This window comes from Oryctolagus cuniculus, chromosome 2, assembly GCF_964237555.1.
Source record: "Oryctolagus cuniculus chromosome 2, mOryCun1.1, whole genome shotgun sequence".
NCBI lineage: Eukaryota > Metazoa > Chordata > Mammalia > Lagomorpha > Leporidae > Oryctolagus > Oryctolagus cuniculus.
The window spans coordinates 67783939-67805797 of NC_091433.1; the positions used below are offsets into that span (position 1 = coordinate 67783939).

The 21859-nt window shown below is 41.4% G+C and overlaps 1 protein-coding gene across 10 annotated transcripts in view; it reads right to left on the bottom strand.

Annotated features, from left to right (window-relative positions):
- The window catches only part of SORBS2 (sorbin and SH3 domain containing 2), a 232794-nt gene extending 211732 nt beyond the window's left edge, over positions 1-21062 (bottom strand). For 3 of the 10 annotated variants that reach the window (XM_070068417.1, XM_070068407.1, XM_070068412.1), the window contains exon 1: positions 20545-21061. The gene's annotated coding sequence lies outside the window, so the exon portion shown is untranslated. Of the gene's footprint in view, positions 1-20544 lie in introns of all 10 variants that reach the window. The other 7 variants (XM_070068414.1, XM_070068400.1, XM_070068384.1 and 4 more) reach the window with 4 other exon arrangements.
- Positions 21063-21859: the final 797 nt, after the last annotated feature.

Sequence of the window (21859 nt, forward strand, 5' to 3'; positions counted from 1 at the left end):
GGCCACCTTTGTTTTGATACATTTCCTCCTCCAGTTTCCTGCTAAAAAAAAATCAGCAAGTCATTAGCCTAGCAGTTAAGATGCCAGTTAAGACCACATTGGGTGCCTGGGTTCAAGTCCCAACTCTGACTGTTGACTCCAGCTTCCTGGTTCTGTGGATCCTGAGAGGTGGCAGTGATGGCTCAACTGGTTGAGTCCCTGCCACCCACACTGGAGACCTGGATTGAGTTCCCAGCTCCAACTTCAGCTGGTTCAGCCCCATCTAATGTAGGCATTTGGGAGTGAACTAGTGAATGAGAGCTGTCTGCCTGTCTCTCTGCCTCTCAAATAAATATATATTTTTTTATTTTTATTTTTGACAGGCAGAGTGGACAGTGAGAGAGAGAAAGGTTTTCCTTTGCCGTTGGTTCACCCCGCAATGGCTGCTGCAGCCGGCATGCTGCGGCCGGCGCACCGCACTGATCCGAAGGCAGGAGCCAGGTGCTTCTCCTGGTCTCCCATGGGGTGCAGGGCCCAAGCACCTGGGCCATCCCCCACTGCACTCCTGGGCCACAGCAGAGAGCTGGACTGGAAGAGGGGCAACCGGGACAGAATCTAGCGCCCCCACCGGGACTAGGACCCGGAGTGCCAGTGCTGCAGGTGGAGGATTAGCCTAGTGAGCCACGGCGCCGGCCTCAAATAAATATTTCTAAAAAGTCAGTTCACAATCAATTTTTGAAGCTTCTGTGTTGCCTTGAGATCACCAGTAGATACCTTCATTATTCATGGGAAATGAGACTCTAATTTCTTCTACTTTTAACCAGTCTTGCAGAGAAATCCTCATTCTTTTATCCCAGCTCATCATATCCTGATTTGGACTAACTACAAAGTTATACAGATTCCATGTTCCTTACAGGTATAATGTAAATCAAATACATTATAAATTGCACTTAAAATGATATTACATATTAAACAATTATATAACATACACAATTATTTATAAATTCTATAAGATATTCATAATTAAATGCTTTAAGAAATAATACAAATTTAATTTCTCAAATAAAGTCAAAATTGTATTCTATATCCTCTTTATTTTTAAAAGCATAAGTGTGGGTGATACCTTCAGAATCTATTAATTTCTTAAAACAGAATAAGAGGGGTATCATAAAACTTAAACCATATTAATTTTAAAAAATATTCCATCAAACTTTAAGTATAAAAGTTCTTAAAAACCTAGATGAAAAACTGCTATGTAATTTTGCTGTTATTCTTGCTGATGGGATATCTTTTCACTGCATTTGAGATTAAATTCTAACCCTGAAATTTCTTCCTTTCTATATAATACACATACTTCTTTTTTTAAAAAAAATCTAAGATTTATTTATTTCTTTGAAAGGTAGAGTTACTGAGAGAGAGAAAAACACAGAGATCTTATATCTGTTTGTTTACTCCTCAAATGGGTGCAAGAGCCAGGGCTGAGCCAGACTGAAGCTAGGAGCCAGGAGCTTCATCCAGGTCTCCCATGTGGGTGGCAGGGACCCAGGCATTTGGGCCAGCTCCTGCTGCCATCTTTGGCAATTAGCAGGGAACTTGATTGGAAGTGGAGCATTTGGTATGGGAACTCGCATTCATATGGGATGCTGGCAGCTTAACCCACTGAGCCACAATGTCAGTCTCCAAAATACATGTAACTCTTACACTATTTCCAAATCAAAGTGAATAGTTTCTCCTTGGGTTGCATTTGCCATTTCTATCTCATTGAGAAACTACACATCTACCATCACTAACAGGTTTATGAAGGGATACTGCTAACTTCTAGGCTGGTGAAACATGGCTCTCATTTCACAAATCCCAAGGGAGCAAAGAATCCGCGATTTTATTTTTCATTGCACTTATGTCCACTCACTACTTCTGTGGTTTCCTTAACTTTGTCCTGAGAGGAACTAGGGCTGGGGTGACACTCAAATAATGAAGTAAGTCAATAGGTCTATTAACACATACTGATTAGCATCCATACACAGACACATTATAACTCACACATTCCCAGTTCTCACTTACATGATAACCATGGTGGCTACACAAGGAAAATAAATGGATCTTTGTCACTTCATCTGTTGGATGTGTACTAATCGCTTCTCCCAAATGGATAAGGACCATAAACTTCAGGGATTATTACAAGACACCTGAGTAGCTGGGAGACTCTACAATTGGAACTGTTTCCACATGAAAAGAGCCAAGAAATCTCTATCTGTGCAGCCAGTCACACTTACAGATGGTCTTTTCATACAAAAAAGAAACTTTCATGTTTTCCTGTTGAGAATATTAAGAACTTAATTCATACAATAGCCCCCTTGGTCTGGGGGAAATTATCTCTCACTTCACAGACAAATGATTCAAAACCTATTTGTCGATTGCTTTATGAATTAAAGGCACAAATCGAGATTGCCTGCTCACATATACCCCAAACCAGCTGTTTTTTAAAACTCTGCATTGAAATTGCTCTTCTGTCCTCATCACACACACGGATACAGGGTGACTGGGGCACTTTGTCCTGAATATCCCATAGTGTCTGTCCTCTGAAAAATCTCAACAGAGAGGTAAAAACCATAAGTCTGGGGTCTGGTGCTGTGGCTCAGTGGGTTAATCCTCTGCTTGTGGTGCCAGCATCCTATATGGGCACCGGTTCTAGTCCCAGCTGCTCCTCTTCTGATCCAGCTCTCTGCTGTAACCTGGGAAAGCAGTAGATGACCCAAATGCTTGGGCTTCTGCACCTACATGGGAGACCAGGAGGAGGCTCCTGGCTCCTGGCTTTGGAACAGCACGGCTCTGGCTGTTGCAGCCATTTGGGGAGTGAACCAACAGAGGGAAGACCTTTCTCTGTCTGTAACTCTACCTCTCAAATAAACACATTTTAAAAAATTATAAAAAAAAAGAAAACCATAAGTCTGAGACAAAATCATAGAAGGGCATCAATGTGTTCTTAAGATCATAGCAACACCATAATTAAAAATAGTAAAGATTTCTCTCAATGCTAATTCTAGAAAGTCTGCAAGTTATCAATACAACTTAGAAGCTGCCTGGGTTTAAATTAAAATGAGCACACTTTTCCCATATGCCATATTTTATTACCTTCTGATGGTATGTATGAATTAATCATGTACAGGAGTTCATGGTGGGAACTGTGGGAAATACATTTACGAATATAGTAAAAATGTAAGGAAAAACTTTTTCACGTCTCATGTGCAGACATGTTTGTTTCTATAGATTCATATAATCAGAATAAGGCAATTCAGCTCAAAATAGACATACACCTTGAGAGTCTAAGCTCCCTGAGAGCAAGGATTTCCGTTTTGTTCAGGCAATACAGTGCTAACTCAGGAAAAGCTTGGATGGAACTCCCGCGATGGAACAGATGGACAAAGCCAGCCAAGGCAAGGCCGTTCAATGTGCAATGAGCAGCGAACATCTTCCAGATGACCTTCGAGCTGTTTTTTTCCTGCTCATTTTTCTTAGTGCGAATTATATGAACTCGCACTCTCACCAAGTGTTTTAGGACTTCTCTATGATCACAAAATTGAATGCTTGTGTCTGCTTCTCTCTTCAAAATGTGAAGAAAGAGCCATTGCCTTTTCCAGAAAATATGACTACACGCTCCGAGAGTGACTATTTTCTCCTTTAGAACAGAATGCTGTGGTCAACAAAAGGAAACTGTTCACCATGTACACGGCCACAAGGCTCTTGATCCTTTTTGAACTCCAAGTGAACTGTGTTTGGTTCCAAAGTAGAGCTAATCGTCCTTAATCCGGAGGTAAAAGCTTCCAGGCTGGTAAACAGACAGCCCCACGGACACTGAGCACAGAACGTCAAGTTGGTGATCAGTTTTCCAACGGCACATCTCTTGAAGAATTTCTCCCATTAAAGTGGTTGAAAGTTTTCAGAATAAAAGAGAGCTAGCTGATCATTTACATTCAGAGAACTTCATGTTCCTTCCCTGTTGCTGAGCTTTGCAACATCATAATTACATGTCTGAAAGTCATTAGTGCGACATGAATTTGCTCCAGTGTCCATCCAGGTGTGTCTCCTTATTTTAATAATTTTCTAATTTGAAGAAAATTTAGAAAATAAGACAAGCAAAAAGGAGAAAGTAAGAACTGTCCACAGTCTCATAAAACGCTGTTACTGATGTCCTAGTTTTTCCTCCCTCCCACTCTTTATTATTGTGCTGTTTTTGATCTTTAAGAATAAAGACATCTGATGTTCACTTATAAATAAATGTTTCGCTAGAGCCCACAAGCGAAAGTATAGAGAGGAAGATAAAGTGAGAACCATAGCATTTTCTTTTGGCCAATCCGTGGATCCCACAAATGGATAGCCTAGAAAAACGTTGAGAGCACAGGGCTGGGCATGTGGTCAGCCCACATCTGAATCTGACTTTCCCCACATGTGTGACCCTGTGCAAGTTGTTTAACTTTTCTGAGTCTGTTTCCTCTTCTGTAAAATGAGAATAATACCCTCATCAGAGTGTTTTTGTGAATAGTCAATGAGAGGTATTTAAAGAATTTGGCATGCTGCCTGACACAGTATGCGTTGAATGAATAGTAGTCATTATTATTATTTATAAGAACACTTACTGTTATTTTACATTCCTAAATAACACTGCAGATCACAAAGCTACAAAACCACGTGACATGAAAACTAATTTAGATCAGCCTAAGAAAAACATAATTAAGCCGGTAAATCTATTGGAAAAAAAGATCTTACAATGCCTCCTCAAGCAAGTACTGTAGGACTATGGTTTCTGTTAGCATAGTCCATGGCAGGATGGCTGTTCTTAGGAATTGGACTCTTTAGAGAAGATGAGGCTCTGCATTTTATCCCAATAGCCTTTCGCAATGAATACTCTGCCTAATTCATCACCAGAGGTAAGTGCGCCTCAGTCTGATGTGATCCAGTTGTGAGCAGAGGACCTGGAAGAGTGCTGTTACACTCTCACAGGAGGTTCTTTGAGTTTTCAATTGGACCATACTCATTTCATGAGCATTGAAAGTCTGCTGAGTGTTATAGTAAGAAACTTACTGACTTATTTCTCTATTGTGGACATGCATTTTTATTTATGGAGCTTATTGTTTTGTGCCCAGGCTTTATTATATTCTAGACCTCTGGGAAATCCCCATTTCCTTTTCATTCCAGGAGATTTTTTATAGCTGACATAATTATGATTTCCAGTTTGTGCCAGGCACTGTAGAGTGTGTACTTTTCATGAACTGTTTCACAGAATAGAACTGACGGTAATAGGATCTAGGCATAACATCCTCATTTTTCACATACCAAATCATGGGGTTCAGGATATGCTACCCCAAATATGGCACTTGAGAAAAGAGCAGCCATGGGAAGTTCTCTCTGACCTTTCCTGCCTGTCTCCCCTGAGGCTGACTGTACTGTCTGACGCTTCCTTGAAGTGGGTCACAAGACCCTCATGTGACAGAGAGGTGCTCACCCTATCCCAGGAGGAAAAGAACACCTTATCCCTGACAGCACAGATAAGCAAACAGGCTTTGCTGAGCTCCCTCAGTTGATTCCAACAGATCAAACCCTCTTTGTCCATCATTTTTCTTCACAAAGATCCACTCTACAACCCACTTGGCATAAAAATGCACAAGTTTCTTGGTTTCCTTGGGTCTTTGTTTCTGAAGGTTCTCCGTCATATAAAATTTATTTTAGGGGTTGGAACTGTGACACAGTGGGTTCAGCCACTGCTTGCAAAGCTGACAGCCCATATGAGTGTCAGTTCCAGTCACCGCCGCTCTGCTGCCCATCTGGCTCCCTGCTAATGCACCTGGGAAAGAAGCAGAGGACAGCCCACATGCTTGGGCCCCTGCCACCTATGTGCGAGACCTGCATGGAGATCTGGGCTCCTGGCTTCGGCCTGGCTCTGGCCATTGTGGCCACTGAGTAGTGATCTGGTGGTTGGAAGCTCACTTGGTCACTCTCTATCTCTCTCCCTTCTTCAAATACATAAATCCTTTACAAAGCCTCATATTAAATAAATTTATATACTTTTATTCCCCAAACATGCTTGTTCCATATCTTAATGTCCTAAGGCAAGTCAGCCCCCAGCTCCCACCCCTAAATGTCTTCTAAGTATGACTGATTCCATTTCCATGATCTCTTGATTCCAGACCCATTGTCCTGAACAGCTGGAGTTCTCGCGTGGCCTCCTGGTCTAGCGCACTGACCTCCTGCGTGCAATTCTTTCCTGCAGTCTCACACCTCCTCAGCAGCTGGCAGACCACCTTCCTGTCTAACTCGGTGGGACACACTGACACTGCACCCGAGCTCTGTTCTTGTCCAACTTTGCTTTCTCTCTCTGCATATCAGGCACCCTGCATTCCAGCCTTACCAAACAGCTTCCGATCTCCGAGCGCGCCCCTCTGGGCCTGGGTGCTTCAGCACACACTGTTCCTGGGTGCAGGCAGGCTAAACACAGGACAAGGCAGATACCCACCTGTTCTTTAGGCCCCAACTCAAAACATTTCCTTAGACATACCTCAGAAGCTCGCCCACAGATTTCCCTCACCCCTGTGCCCTCCACACATCTTATTAATGCAATCTTCCACTGAGGTAGAACTGTCTATTTTAAAGGTGGCTTAGCAGGCACTGTTTCAGATGCACTGGAAACATTTAGAAGGGGGACTGACACAGAGTAGGTCTTAAGCTCCTGCCTAGGTTTTTCTCTTCCCTGAGATAGTGAAACTCTTTTCTACAACCATTTCTTGTGCTCTTTATTTGGTTGGATAGACCGTTATCAGTTATAATTTTTTTTGCACACAAATATGATCCTGGCTTTTCCCACTGGATTAAATTCCAATGGTCCCTCCCCACCCCGCTTTTTTTTTTTTTTTCTAAATGTTACCCTTAGCAGGATGCTGGTGCTATGCTGGTGATAAAAATAGGTGAGGCTACCACTCATTCTGTGTCTCTGTTGTGCCAGGTGCTACACCAGTCATTTTGCAATGAACTTATTTAGTCCAAATGGCAATTCTCAGAGGTGAGTGCGGCTGCCTCTTCTCTATTGGGAGGGAAATAGAGTTCTAAAGAAGCCCAGGGCCTGTTCTCCTTTGTGGAGTTAGCAGTTACAGAGCTGGGAAGGGCTGAGTTTATGTGTAACTGAAAATCCCTTTATTCAATCCCCTACCATCCCAGACCCAGCTCCCCCTATTGTTCCCACATTCCAGACTCCCAACCAGCATCCAGTGTTCTTTCATGCCCCGTTTCCCTGCACAGTGTGTTCCCTCCATCTGCAGCCCCACCTTGGCCTTAATGGTGTCTGACATGGTCCAGGCAGGGTCAAGCCCATCCTATTCCTCGCCTTCCCTCCCAGTGCCTGCTCACCCCCGCCTTGGGGCTTGTGACACTGCGTGATTATTAGGGTCCCTGCCCTTGGCCCCAGGGACTGTGGACAGTCTCTCAGCATCTCAGCTGGGTGCTGCTGAACTCACACCCAGTTGCAGGTGCACAGCAGGAATGCACAGCACTTCCCTGGAATGAGAAGGATGACAGCACTTGCTAACATATTTGAGCATCTTCCACATGCCAAGTCCTGCTTTACACAACTAAAATTCATAATCCATTTAATCCTCATTAACCTCGCAATTTATAATTTAATCCTTACGTATTTTTCCCAGAAAAATTAAAGTGGCAACACTTACAAATCTTCAAGAGAAAATAAATGACTTTAGCTCATAACAACTCTACAAAAAACCTGATATTTGCTTAATATGTTAACTTTTGGTAAATTGACTGATTTTTTCCAATAACTGCATCTGTACTGGTCAAATCCATCTATCTTTTTTTAACAAAAAAATTAAGATGCTATTACTTGCTTTTAAAATTTACACATAACCAATGGGAAAATAAAACTGGTGCAGGCAGCTTAGATCTGTACTAAGTGTACTCAGCAACTATGTTTAATAGTTTAAAAAAATTTCTATTTTAAAAAATGTGGATTTTTTTCTGCAGTGACTAAAATGTATCATTGGTGTTTTATTGATTAAATATGGTTTGGGGGCCAGCATGGCTGCTCAGTAGACTAATCCTCCGCCTTGGCGGCGCCGGCACACGGGGTTCTAGTCCTGGTCGGGGCGCTGGATTCTGTCCCGGTTGCCCCTCTTCCAGGCCAGCTCTCTGCTGTGGCCCGGGAGTGCAGTGGAGGATGGCCCAAGTGCTTGGGCTCTGCACCCCATGGGAGACCAGGATAAGTACCTGGCTCCTGCCATCCGATCAGTGCGGTGCGCCGGCTGCGGCGGCCATTGGAGGGTGAACCAACGGCAAAGGAAGACCTTTCTCCCTGTCTCTCTCTCTCACTGTCCACTCTGCCTGTTAAAAAAGTATGGTTTGGGGAAAAATGTCCTTCACAGGAGTAGTATATTTTCTGAAGCTCTACATAGTCATCGGCCCATTTCTATCTTGAATTTAGCTACAGCTGGGATCCTGATCTGTCCCTGAATCTGGCTCACTACTCCATCTAGATATTTCCAACAAGTAAGTCAAGTTGTGCCTGTTTCAACATGTTCTCCTGTATATCAAAAACCAAGCAAAAAAGGTCTTCCTTGTTCCCAAATTTTCTCACAACAGCATCTACCCGGTTACTCGATTCCCCTGAATCTCAAGTCCTTTAACACTCCAACCCCATCCCCTGTTGGACGAGCATTATAGAATCCCTTGGGAGTCCCTGAGGCTGAGAGTTTGCATGTGTGGTGGCTACTAGGATCTCACTGAAGGGGGCAGCAGCAGTGTTCCTTCAAAACACACATAAGCATGGCTTCACAAGACAGCAAAGGACCCAGAGAAAAGTGACTGGAGCACAGGCGTTGGGAGCAAAGTCTTGCCATATACTTCCATGAATAACTAACAACACTGGGGCAGCTGATACCTACAGGACCCTTCTTTATCTCAGGTGCTGTGTTCTGAACAATGCACAATACACGGAACTTTAATGCCCACCATGGTTACACCCATTCCAGCTGAGGCAACCACAGTGCAGAGGGTTTCCCATCTTGGCTGACTTTGCTGCAATCAGGTCACAGAGCCAGAACTCACACCAGCCCTGGGTGAGTCCTAAGTCCATGCTTCTAACCGCTAGCCCCAGGCCAATGACACAGCATTTCCCATTAAAAATACTGAAACTGAGAAATCTAACTTGCGTCAAAGTCAAACACGCTTACATTAATAATACTTAAACACTTGCCATTACTTAGCTGTCAGGAGCCAGCACTTACAGGAGGAGAGTGGGTGCTGCACTGCCTCCTGGGCCTGGCTCCTGAGGCTTGAGTTCCATCTTTGGTGCCCCCTGGTGATTGATTCACTGCCATGGTCAGGAGGACAAGGCCCTTGACGGCTTCATACCCCTACTCCACCTCACTGAACCTTTACCCCGCAACCCGGAGTCACCCTCTGGGAGTTCCTACAATGTCCTTTCTGGCTCAGGAGTTGACTTCATTTATTCACTTCACCCTCCTGCTCCAGAAGACCGAGTATCCCTCCATCCTCTGAGGTGGGGCTTTCCCTAGCCTTGGGTCTTGTCTCTGCCGCTGGGTCTCACTCCTGCAGCTTCCCTATGGCCATTAATGGCTTAGCTCTTTACCATCACAAGCACCTTCTCGCTCCCTCTCTCCTCTTCCCTCTCTACTCTTTTGGCTGGGGCCTGTTCCATCCTTAACTGTTAGTTCACCATATCCTTAAAAAAGCACTTTTTCCCCCTCTAACTTTATTTTGAAGTATCATTGACAGAATTGTTTATATTAAAGGTGTACAACAAGGTGTTTTGCTGTAGGTACGTATTGTGAAGTGATTATCATAATCAAGTTAATTAACACAGCTATCATCTCAGTAACCTTTTTCACTGGTGAGAACACTTCAGATTTACTTTTTGCAGTTTGCAAGCACACAACACAGTGTTATTAACCACCCTCCTGTACATCAGATTGCTAGAACTTCTTCATCCCCTGACTGTAAGTTCATACTCTTTGACCCACATTTCAACATTCCTGCCACCCTGGCAACCACCATTCTGTTTCTAATGATTCAAGGTTTAGTTTTCACATATAAGTGTAATCATGCAGTACTTCTATCTCTATACGCTTTTGAAAAAAAAAAATTTATTCTTCCTGTCTAACTGAAATTTTGTATCCTTTGGCCAACATCTCTTCAGCCTCTCAAATGACCAAATTTCTTTCTTTTCCTAGGAGAACAGTATTCGAATTATGTGTGTGTGTTTAGGGGATGTGGTTTCCTTTATCTTTTCACCCGTGGACAAACACTAAGGTTGCTTCCATACTTTTTCATTTCCTTTGGATATATACTTGGAAGTGGGGTTGCTGGATCATAGGACAGTTCTACTTTTAATTTTCTGAGGACTATTTTGCATAATGGGAACATCAATTTATATGTCCATCAACAGTGCAGCAGGGTCCCCTTTTCTCCACAGCCCCACTGGCAATTGTTATCTGTCCTGAAAGGTGTGAGGTGACAACTCCTTGTGGTTCGGAGTTGCATTCCCCATACCTTTGGTCCATTTGTTCTTTGCTCATTTCGCAGTTGGATTATTTAGCTATTTTTGCTTTGTTTTAGCTATTGAATTGAAAAATATACTCATTTCTTGAGCTTTTGATATGCCTTTATCCCAGTACTGGAATGAACTGCTTGCTGTAAACTCAAATAACTCAGAACATGAAACCCAGTGAGCCTTTCACTGGGCCCCAGTCTCCTTCTTGTGCAGCATGGTGATGATGGCACACAGTGCACAGGGTGGCGGTGTCAGTGGAACAGCTCATGTGAAGCCACCAAGAAAATGACAAGTAAACGTTAGTTATCTGAAATAGTACCTTTACAAATTATCATTATTTGAGAGGCGGAGAGAGAGAGGGACAGGAAGGGAGGGAGAGTTTCCCTACATTAGAGCTGCTCAACAGCAGGGCTGGAGCCAAAGCTGAAGCTGGGAACTCAGTTCAGGTCTTTACGTGGCTGGAAGGAACCAGCCACCTGAGCCATCACCATTGCCTCCTGGACTTGGTGCCAGCAGGAAGCTGGAGTCAGTAGCCAGAGCTGGGCGTGAAACTCAGGCACTCTGACATGGGATATGAATGTCTTAACCACTGTTTTAACCACTAGGCTAAATGCCTGCTCCTGTTTAAAACAATTCTTGATGCTACAAAGTTCACTTTTGCAAACAATTGCCAAAATCCCATCTCATCCAAAGCCTAATGTACATACTATTTTCTCTAAGTTCTCTCTCCTGATTCTCTAAGAAATTTCCCTTCTCTAAGTAACTTAATGTCATTTTCTACAACTTTCTATCTTGAGACAAAGTTTTTGCTGTGTATGTTAATGTTTTGCATGTCTTTGTTATAGAAAACTTTTATTTAATAAATATAAATTTCTAAAGTGCAACTTTTGGATTATAGCGGTTCTTCTCCCCATAACCACCTTCCCACCTGCAAACCATCCCAAATCCTATTCCCTCTCCCATCCCATTCTTCATCACGATTCATTTTTAATTATCTTTATATACAAAAAATCAACTCTATACTAAATAAAGATTTCAACAGTTTGCACCCACAGACACACGAAGTATAAAGTACTGTTTGAAGACAAGTTTTACCGTTAATTCTCATAATACAACACATTAAGGACAGAAATCCTACATGGGGAGTAAGTACACTGTGACTCCAGTTGTTGATTTAACAATTGACACTCTTATTTATGACGTCAGTAATCACCTGAGGCTCTTGTCATGAGCTGCCATGCAAGCCTCTTGAGTTCACAAACTCCAGCCTTATTTTGACAAGGTCATAGTAAAAATGGAAGTTCTCTTCTCCCTTCAGAGAAAGGTACCCTCTTCTTTGATGGCCCCTTCAATTTTTTGCATGTCTTTCCAAAGAAATAAACACTTGTCCTATCTCCCTTATAACAATTTATCACCTTGTATCTTAATTAGAATAGTTAGCATTCCTGAATTATTGCCTTCACTAAACTATAAGCCCTTTTAATGGCTTGCTGCCATATTTTCTCATTTTCCCACCATTCTAAACATGTAGTAGGTCCTTATGGGTGTGCAATAAGTAAATAAGTGAAAGCCTAAAACTTTTGTAAAATGTTTATATAAAAAGTCAAATAACATTTGAATATACACTTACAACTTTGGTATTTACATTGGGATCTGGTCTCTTCTTATATTGTACCCAGAACTTAAGATCTTTCTCATTCTCTGCTTCCCTTCACAAGGCCTTCTTTTCAATACTAGGTAAAATCAGAAAGGACATGACCATAGCTTCTATTAATACATCAATCACTGAGACAACAAACTTGAAAAGCCTGGACAAGGAGATTTGGAAAATCTGCCATCGCACTGTCAAACTCATCTACCAGAAAGGTCAATCCAGAAGTTCGAGTCCCCGTGGCAGCCTGGGGCTCAGGGCACTGATATGCTTGTGAAGCAAGCAGTCTGATGGTGGTGTCAAAAGTATGTGTTGCCTGGCATTATACTTGCCTGAAGACATTCAGGTTTTATTTCCTGAAAGAAGTCACTGGCCAATGAATAACCTATCTTTTTAGAAGTGACATTTTCAACGTCAATCAATATGGGTCATGCTGGGTTCCTTGGCCAGATCAGTATTTTTTTTTTTTTTTCACTCTTTCAGATACTTTAGCTGGAGCGCATACAGATTGCTCAAAAATGCTTTATTTTTGGTGGAAATTGAAACACTTGTATTTCAAATCAACACTTTTCTTAATTCCTTCTGAACTCAAAAGCTCTTTTGGTTGAGTGACCTTATTGGGATAAATACTTTGAGGGCTTGAGTCCTTTTGGACCCTGGTCATTAAGCTTCTGTTCTCTCCAACTTATAGACTTTGTCTGCACCATAGAAACCCAGAGGCTCTTCTCACAGACCGGTTAGAAATGGATACAATAAAATCACTAAGGAATCTGGGAATGAGGCAGTTCATGAGTGGTTCATTCCCCAGGAAATATAATTTTGTGATCATAATCTTTTAGTTCCTGACAGTTGCATAATTAAATACCAGAGCTAAAAACAGTGAACTGGAGTTTTGAGGGCATGTTTTCCTAATTCACCCCAAAGGAAGCTAAAGTTTAGGGTTCCAAATGATTATGATGTGATATCATATCATGTCATAGTACACAGATTAAGTGAAATTATTTTATCAGATAACTGTCAGTGTGAGGCACTGTAAGGACCTTTGGGACTTTGGGTTAAAGGAAGGTGATTTTAAATTAAGCTAGATTATTCATGACTTTGATTACCATTTGCTTTTGTCAAATGCAGGCAATAATAATTCTCTACTAATAAATACAAAATTAACTTAAAATGAAGTCAAAATGCTTTGCACACTCCAGAAGGAAGATTCTTTAATTCAAACAAAAATTCATATTAATTATTATATAAATCAGCTATGCTAGTCTCATAAATTAAATTTACGGTGGAAAGGAAGTCAACAATATAATCAGATTTCAGACCACATGTTGTGTAAAAAGTTCTGTTTCTAAGGAAAGTCAATGTCAAAGACCTCCGAATGTTTTATCAGCCATCTGAGTTATTGACCTAAAAATGCCCTTTTCCCAAAACAGACATATTTTCAACTAATGAATAATGGCTTTTCTGGTAAAGATGATTATGCCTTCCCATATTTTATTGCTTTCTTGATTGTTAGATACAACTACCATATAGTTAAGTTACCCAGGAGATTAAATTCTAGAGAAAAAGTCTGAGTGATTTCAGTGAACCAAGTCATTTTTGTTTGTGTCATGATTTCCTCTGTTAAAAAAACAAAACAAACACTTCGACAGGCAGAGTTAGACAGTGAGAGAGAGAGAGAGACAGAGAGTTATAGACAGTGAGAGGGAGACAGAGAGAAAGGTCTTCCTTCCATTGGTTCACTCCCCAAATGGCCGCTATGGCGGGCACGCTGCTCTGATCTGAAGCCAGGAGCCGGGTGCCTCCTCCAGGTCTCCCATGCGGGTGCAAGGCCCAAGGACCTGAGCCATCCTCCACTGCCCTCCCGGGCCACAGTAGAGAGCTGGACTAGAAGAGGAGCAACTGGGACTAGAACCCGGGGTGCTGGCATCACAGGTGGAGGATTAGCCTATGAGCCACAGCGCCGGCCATGATTTCCTCTGTTGAAGTCTTGATGACTTACAAAGGATTATTCTGACATTGAGCCCAGCATTTTACATAAAAGGCATGCTATCCACAAACAAAGCAAACAAACATTTAAAGATATATGGGCTGAATTATTTCTCTCATAATGAAAGCTACATTGATTCACAGTTTACATTACTTTGACAAGGTTTCCTCTTTGGTGTAAATTTTATTTGTTAACATTTGATACCACAACCTTGGTTTGATCATCCAACCAGCCTTCATTACTCTTGGCCATGCACATGGTAACATAATGAGGGTAAAAACATAAATGAAACATGAGTACTCTCTCTTGGAGTTCACTTTCACATGGAAAGATTAGATGCATCACCAGAAATACTGTGTCTTATTTGTGCATCTTTAAAATTATTTTTTTAAAGATTTATTTATTTATGTGAAAGTCAGAGAGAGGGAGAGACAGAGACAGAGAGAGAGAGAGACAGAGAAAGAGGGACAAAGAGGGAGGGGGGAGGGAGAGACAGAAGAGACAGAGAGAGAAAAAGAGGGAGAGACACAGAGGGAGGGAAGGAGGAAGAGGAGAGAGAGAGATGGGGGAGAGAGGGAGAGAGAGATTTTCCGTCTGTTGATTCACTCCTCAGATGGCCGCAACAGCTAAGGTTGGGCCAGGCCAAAGACAGGAGCTTCTTCTGCATCTCCCACGTGCATGGCAGGGGCCCTCTACTGCTTTCTGAGGCACATTAGCAGGGAACTGGAACAGAAGTGGAGCAGCTGGGACTCAAACTGGCACCCATATGGGATGCTGGCACTGCAGACGGTGGCTTAATCCACCATGACCCCAGCCCTACATGTTTATTTTTAAAAGCTATTTTGATCTACTTGAAAGAGAAAAAGAGAGAGAGAGAGAGAGAGAGAGAGAGAGAGAGAGAGACTAATCCCCCATTCGTTGCCTTTCTCCTATCCCCCTGCCAAGTGTTCTCAATAGCCAGGGCTGAGCCAGACTGAAGTCAGGAGCCTGGAGCTCCTTGCAGGTCTTCCATGTGGGTGGCAGGGACCCATGTGCCATCATGTGCTACTGCACAGGATACACTAACAGGAAGTTGGATTGGAAGTGGAGGAGCTGGGCCTGGAATTGACAATCCAATTAGGTATGGGGGCATCACAAGTGACAAATTAATCCTTAAACCCACTGTGCCACTGCCCCTATATGTTACTTTAAAAAATAATAGCATTTTCTTAAATTTTCATGTTTTTCTTCTGTGTTTAGACGATTTTAAAAAATTGAGCATATTGCTAAATTGTCACATTATCTCTAATTCAGACTACTTTTTGGTCCTGTTTTAGCGTTAGACAACACGCAGTGGAGATCAGGTTGCTATGAGCCCTCTGTCCATTCATCGGATACTGGCTGAATATTTCATATGCCATCCTGCTGTGGGATGCTCCAGGGTTCCAGCTGCTCTTAGAAAGCAATTGGAATTTTCCCTGTAACTGCTGTTCCGCCCAAGCAACCTGTATCTTGTCCTTCCCTCTTGTCACTCACCATTTTCCTGGCCTCGCCTCATCTAAACTGGTTTAAGCTGGCACTCCAGTTTTAGGGAACAACCCAAATCTATTCACACTGTAGCAGCACTACTAAATGGTTCTGAATTTTCATCTTAACTACTAGTAAGCTATGCTATATACATTTTCCAATCTAGGCATTGAGACATTTGTTTTAAAAGTTGATTATTGCTCACAGGAGAAAATGTGTGCACTAACGTACAAGTCAGATAAATGTACTTGTTTCAGAAAGTGCCCCAATTGTGCACCAGATGACACAGCACAGGAACAGCTGAGGGCTTTGTTATCTCGTTTCCTTTGTTAACTTGAGCACAGAGAACTGCACTGATTAGGTGTGAAGGCATCTTGATAAGCCACAAGAGAGTCCGCTCACTTTTAAGCAACCACATGTGCTCTCTTAAACTTCTGTTTTTGATTGTGGAAAATACAAGCAAACTGTATAAAGTGCCTCGGGCTGGAATTAAAATGAGCCAGTGGGGCAGAAGTAGCTGACTCTTGTCAACAGGTGGAGGACCATTGCTCACGAAGTCCAAAGCTTAAGCGTGTTCCACAGTGGTCACCTCTTCAGAGGACCAAACACCCCTGAGCGGCGAGCTATCTCCAGCTAGAAGTAGGTATAGGGACTCCGCAGGGGAGCACAGATTGACCGTTTATGTTCATACAGTATTCCAGTGTGACCAGAATCTCACTGCATTATGTCTTTTTCTTTGCATTTAAAAACCTCGCCATTCCTGATGGTACACTTGGAGGAGTTTTACAAGTGTTGCGGCTCTTGGGTAGAGGCCCAGTTTTGTTAGTTTATTGGATTCCTTATGTCGGATTCTTCACAATTATATTAGTCTCTGAAGAGTGCCAAATTGGGTAGAACATCAGAAGATTTGGAACCTAAGAAGCTTATGTTGGTCCTGTCATCATATTCATCCATTCCGAAAAAATTGATCAGAACAAGAAATGTGAAAAGATTTAGTTCTGCATGGATTAGACTAACTCGCCCATTCAAAACGGAGGGTAGGGTTCATTCTAAGAAAGTATTTGTGATATATAAGTTACAGTCATTGAGAAAACATGGTAGAGGAAACAAATGTCTACATTACATTAAAAAATTAAAAGTTTCAAAAACAGGCAACAGTACTCATGAGCAGAAAGAACACAATATCATTAAATTTATAAATGTTTCTTAATAAAAATAAATTTCCCTAGATCATAACATTTATAAAAAGAATGAAGGAAATATATTTAGAATACTACTAGGGTTTTATTTATTTATTTATTTTGAGCTGGGAAAATTTTCTTAGAAAGTTAAGACCTTTGGTTAGGTTCAGGAAAAGTGGAAGCTTTCTGATTTTTTTTTTTTTTTTTTTGCTGAAATAATGCTTTTCAAAGGTGTAGAATTAATTCTGGGGATAAGTATACCTGAGCTGTATAGGGAAGAAGAAATCACTGTGTTTTTGGTGAACTGGTATTGTCTGCTTTGAAGACGAGGGTATAATAAGTGTGGCATACTTCTGTGAGGGTGTGTCATCTTGCCAACCCCGAAAATAAAAACCTGTCTTTGCTGGTTCCCTGTTATTTATTCAACTAACATTATCTTAACTGGGTTTATGCTGGAATGAGTGTCTTTATTTGGCATATTTAGAACTCAGTTATAGAAGTGTTTCATGAAATGCTCAAGTATTAATTTTTACAAAAATGATGTGAAGATATTTAAAAAATGTCCATGTAATTCTTTGGAGTGATGGTATAGGATTTAATAGGCTTATCCACAATGAAATTATTAGTATAAGTAACTTCTATAAAATTATATAATACTATCACATATGCAAAATGCGAAATGGAAAGGCAACTCATTTCCTTATACAATCAAATATAGAACTTTAAAAGCACTATTTTGAAGACCTAATTATTTGAATCTTCAAAATATACTTACTTAAAATATAAATTATTAAAAATGATGCAGATATATTATAGAATCATGTTTCCTAAAATGTAATTACTGTATATAATTTAAAATAACTGGTTAAACATGATTAGTTTTCAAGATGACGAGAACCACATTCAACTTTGTCTATTATTTAATCATAGCATGCTCTGCATTAACATATTATAGCCAAGAGGAAGAAGTCCAGATTTTGGAAGGCAGCCAAAATGAACCTTTAACAGACGCTTGCTAATAAAGAAATGCTATTTATCTTATTTCTATTATAAAACGCAAAGCTAGAATGTAATGTGAAAACATGTAAATTTATATGTTGTGAATTCCCTTTGAAAATTCTGATCTATTTATTATAGGACATTTATAGCTTTTATGAAATCAAGAAACTGAAGCCAGATTTTCAAATCTGAGAAACTGAAGCCTCATTGTTTTTAAATGTTTTGAATTTTTCTGATGAAAGGCAGCTTTAGGACTTGTATTATGAGGCCAAGAATACATTTACAGTAACTAATAAGAAAATAGTAAATCTAAAGCTAGTGGTACAATGTCTGAATGCTGAGTTCTACACACCAAAGCACTGTAGAACTAGAGATCTTGAGAAGTCTGCGAGCAGAGACGAATGTAACACGATGCAGTAGGCAGAACTAACTACAGGGGGAAAACTCAGTCGTAGCCGCAGGAGGTGGTAAGCGACAGTCTGTGGAGCTTGAAAGACACATGAGTGGTGGCTGCCACTGTGGGGAAATTTGAATGAAAATCTATTCAGTGGGTACTGCATTTGCAAATATTCTATATCGTGTGCACTGGAAGCTACAACATATTTGTTATTGACAGCAGATGAGTTGGAAAGAAGCAGAAAGTTAAGGATCCAAAAACAGGTAAAAAGCAAGGTGCAAAGTCTTGAAAGAAGGGGACTATGTCTTTGCATGTTATTCTTGAAATTTTGAACTAATAACTACATAGAAGTGCTGTATGAAACTGGGTGGAGAATGCTCTGTTTCATAACGTATCACCTAAAAATGGTATTCATGTGGGAAAAAGGTCACCCAGGTATAATGTTTGCGTGTCAGGCTTCCTGTGGGCTAACTTGTCCCACGTGACGTTATCACAAAGGCGACAGGGCTAGGCAGTCAGGTGTGTCTTAGGCATTTCTACACCTTTCTCTTCTAAAAAGCTCCCCCATGAAAAATTAATCCAGAATCATTTTCTTGCTGCAGATCTTGTCGCTGTTTAATTCTAAATAAGTTCCTGCAGGGAGCTAAACCGCAGAGCAGTTCTGCCTTGCATTCTGTTGCGAGAAAATTCACTTACGTGGTACCTTGATCTACAGATTGCATCTTAAACCCAAGTCTGTGCCTTTAGTTTTCCTTTGAAAATTAACCATGAGTGAAGTGCATTCTCTCTCCTGTGACGTTCCATACCCATATAGGCAGATTTCTGTTTGTTCTTTTCGAATGTTGGGGCGTGATTCTCCACAGTGAGATTTCCTAGTCTGCATCTTTATTTCTTGAATGTTGGTAATATTCGATACAGAAGTTTAAAAAAAATTCTCCAGATGCTTCATGAGTCTCCTGAGGACACATTAAGATGACTGTATTTCTGAAATGAGTGATTCATGCTTGTACAAATCAATGGAAATGATATTGCACTTACAATTCTAAGGGGACTCCACAGTTCATCATAATTTTTAGGAAAAGGTATCAAATAAAAATACATTTCTTAGAAGTAAACCTCATTACTATATAAGTTTCATGGTAGATTCCATCCTTAGAGGTTTAATTCCAACTTTTCAACCAATTTTTGCATTAAATATTTTCAATATCACCATAAATGAACTGACATTTCTGATAGACAAACAATGAATTGACTTAGAGCCAAAATGTTCTGTTGAAACAGAATTTAATCATTACTTGGTTATTTCCTTACCAGGGGTTTCGATTTGACTGACCAGTTTCAATCCACAGTAACAGCTTTGTTCCTAGGAGACTGTAAATCAAAGGAATACTCACTAAGGGGCAATCCCTGTTGCAATTCAAAGTCTGTGCTATTATCACAGAGCAACTGACAGCAAACACTCACGGCAAAGACTCGTGTGCATTCGGATGAGGTGTGTGGTGTTTTTGGTTTCACTCTCTACCTCTGCAATCTGCTTGTGAGAAAAACTGGTCAATAAAAGAAGTTTTAGCACCACACACTATAGCCCTGCTTGAACTCACTTCCTTTCTTTCCTTGCCTTCTGAGCCGGGGGAGCACAATGGGGGTGTTGTGCTCTGGGCTACCCTGGCATGCAGGATAATCAGACAGGAGGTGTGAGCAGCCTCCAAGACCTGCACTGTTTGCTTTACAACTGCCCCAAACTCAATCAAACAGCACACACCAGACGCCGGGGCCAGAAAAAGCAAGTACAAAATCCACTGGTTAGTACCACCTGGACAGGGAATGAAATTTCTTAAAGGTATACCTGGTGTTTTAAGAGTTAAATAAATCCTTTACAAAGCTTAAAAGCAAACGCTTCACAACCTACATGCCAGTGGCATTCCACATAGCTCTCTTCTACATGTCAGAGGGCAGGTCATAAAGGAGTCCATTGTTTGTCGGAGGGAAAGGTTGCTGGCGATGCAGTCTGTTTAGAACAACCAGCCACCACAGTCTGTCACAACAACAAATATTGATTTTAAACCCCAAGGCGCAGCAGTCTTGTTTTTCAATCGTACAATTTCTAGAACCTGAATTCACTGAAACAATTCTCCATGTGAGCCTCCGACACTATGTTGTGGAAACAGGCATGTGTGCTTGATAAATCCAGATCACACAACCAAGGGAAATCGCTCAGGTTAAGTTTTGCTCTGAGTTCTTTCCACACTGTGTTTTTGAAAGGGAAAAAGAGCTTACCTCTGTCAGTCAAGTGAGATGCCCAGGAACCCCCGTCTCTGCTTCGGCCTCAGCGTGCAGGCAGATGCTCTGTGAGCCAGCAATCTGTTACCAGGAAGCAGGTACACCCGAGAGCGTCCGCCTGCCTTCCAGGCCAGTGCCCATCTGAGCACACCTGCTCTTTCAGACCTGCCGCTCGTCAGCAGCAGCCACGCACAGGACTGGTGTTAACCGAGGGCGACACCCTCCTTCTGGATCACTAGTTTTCAGGGCAAGCAGCGAGGGAGCCTCTGAGATGATACTGCAGGGGAGGCTTGCCTTCCCCAGACAAAACCCCTTTCTGCTGCCTGGTAGCGGATATGCAGCATTCTCACTCTGCATTCCACGCTCTCCAATCAGCTAATTGCAACAGCAGTCAGCAGCTCCTCCAAACGACAGCTTGCGGGCATGCGTGGCTGGAATCATTGTATACTAACATGCCTATTGCCTCTCGCTTCTCTGAATAGATCTGGGCAAAAAAAAAAAAAAAAAAAAAAAAGCTTCTTCCAGGGTGAAGCTCAGCAGAATATGCCACACTGTTTTCCATAAGTAAAATGGCTGGTCCTCAGCCCTGCCGCAGACAGCTCATTGGGTTCCACTGGCTTTCCGTAGCCATAGCAACAACCAACAGACAGACTTAGACAGCAAGCATGGCTGATCATGTGCAACACCCCACCATACAGCTTGTTAATTTCTTTCCTTCCAAGTCATCATTTTTTTCCTGTTATCTTTCTAAATATTTCACTGCTAGTGCAAGCGTTCTGATTTTGTGGCTCTCCTAAGGAACTTGTATTGTATCAAGCCGGTGCTGCATATGAAATCAAGGAAGTGACGCTCGGTGTCTATCCAGGTTAATAACATGCAAATCACTGGAGAGACACAGACTGGAATCTTTGTCAAAACAGGCTCTACCTTCCAATCATAGAATGAGTGTGAAGATGATTGGCAGGTGGAAGCAGTTGTGATTTTTGTTTCTAATAATAATCTTGCAGCCCTTGTGTTGAAACAAAGCCCTGGGATTGTTACACATGGTCAAAAGAATAGCCACAGTAGACAGAATATTTTAATTGGATTTTAAAATATCCATCTATTTATGGGTTCCATATATCTTATTATTTTAATATGCTTTGCATTATACAATTTAAAGTAAAAATATTCAAATTCTAATTGCTTCTACTGCAGAAAATGATTCTTTAAGTCAACATCTTATTTGTAATTTAAAAATGCATTAAAAAAATCCAAACCAAATTAAAACTCCTTTGATGTTGAACTTGACCTCCAAGGCAGAAACAGCTCT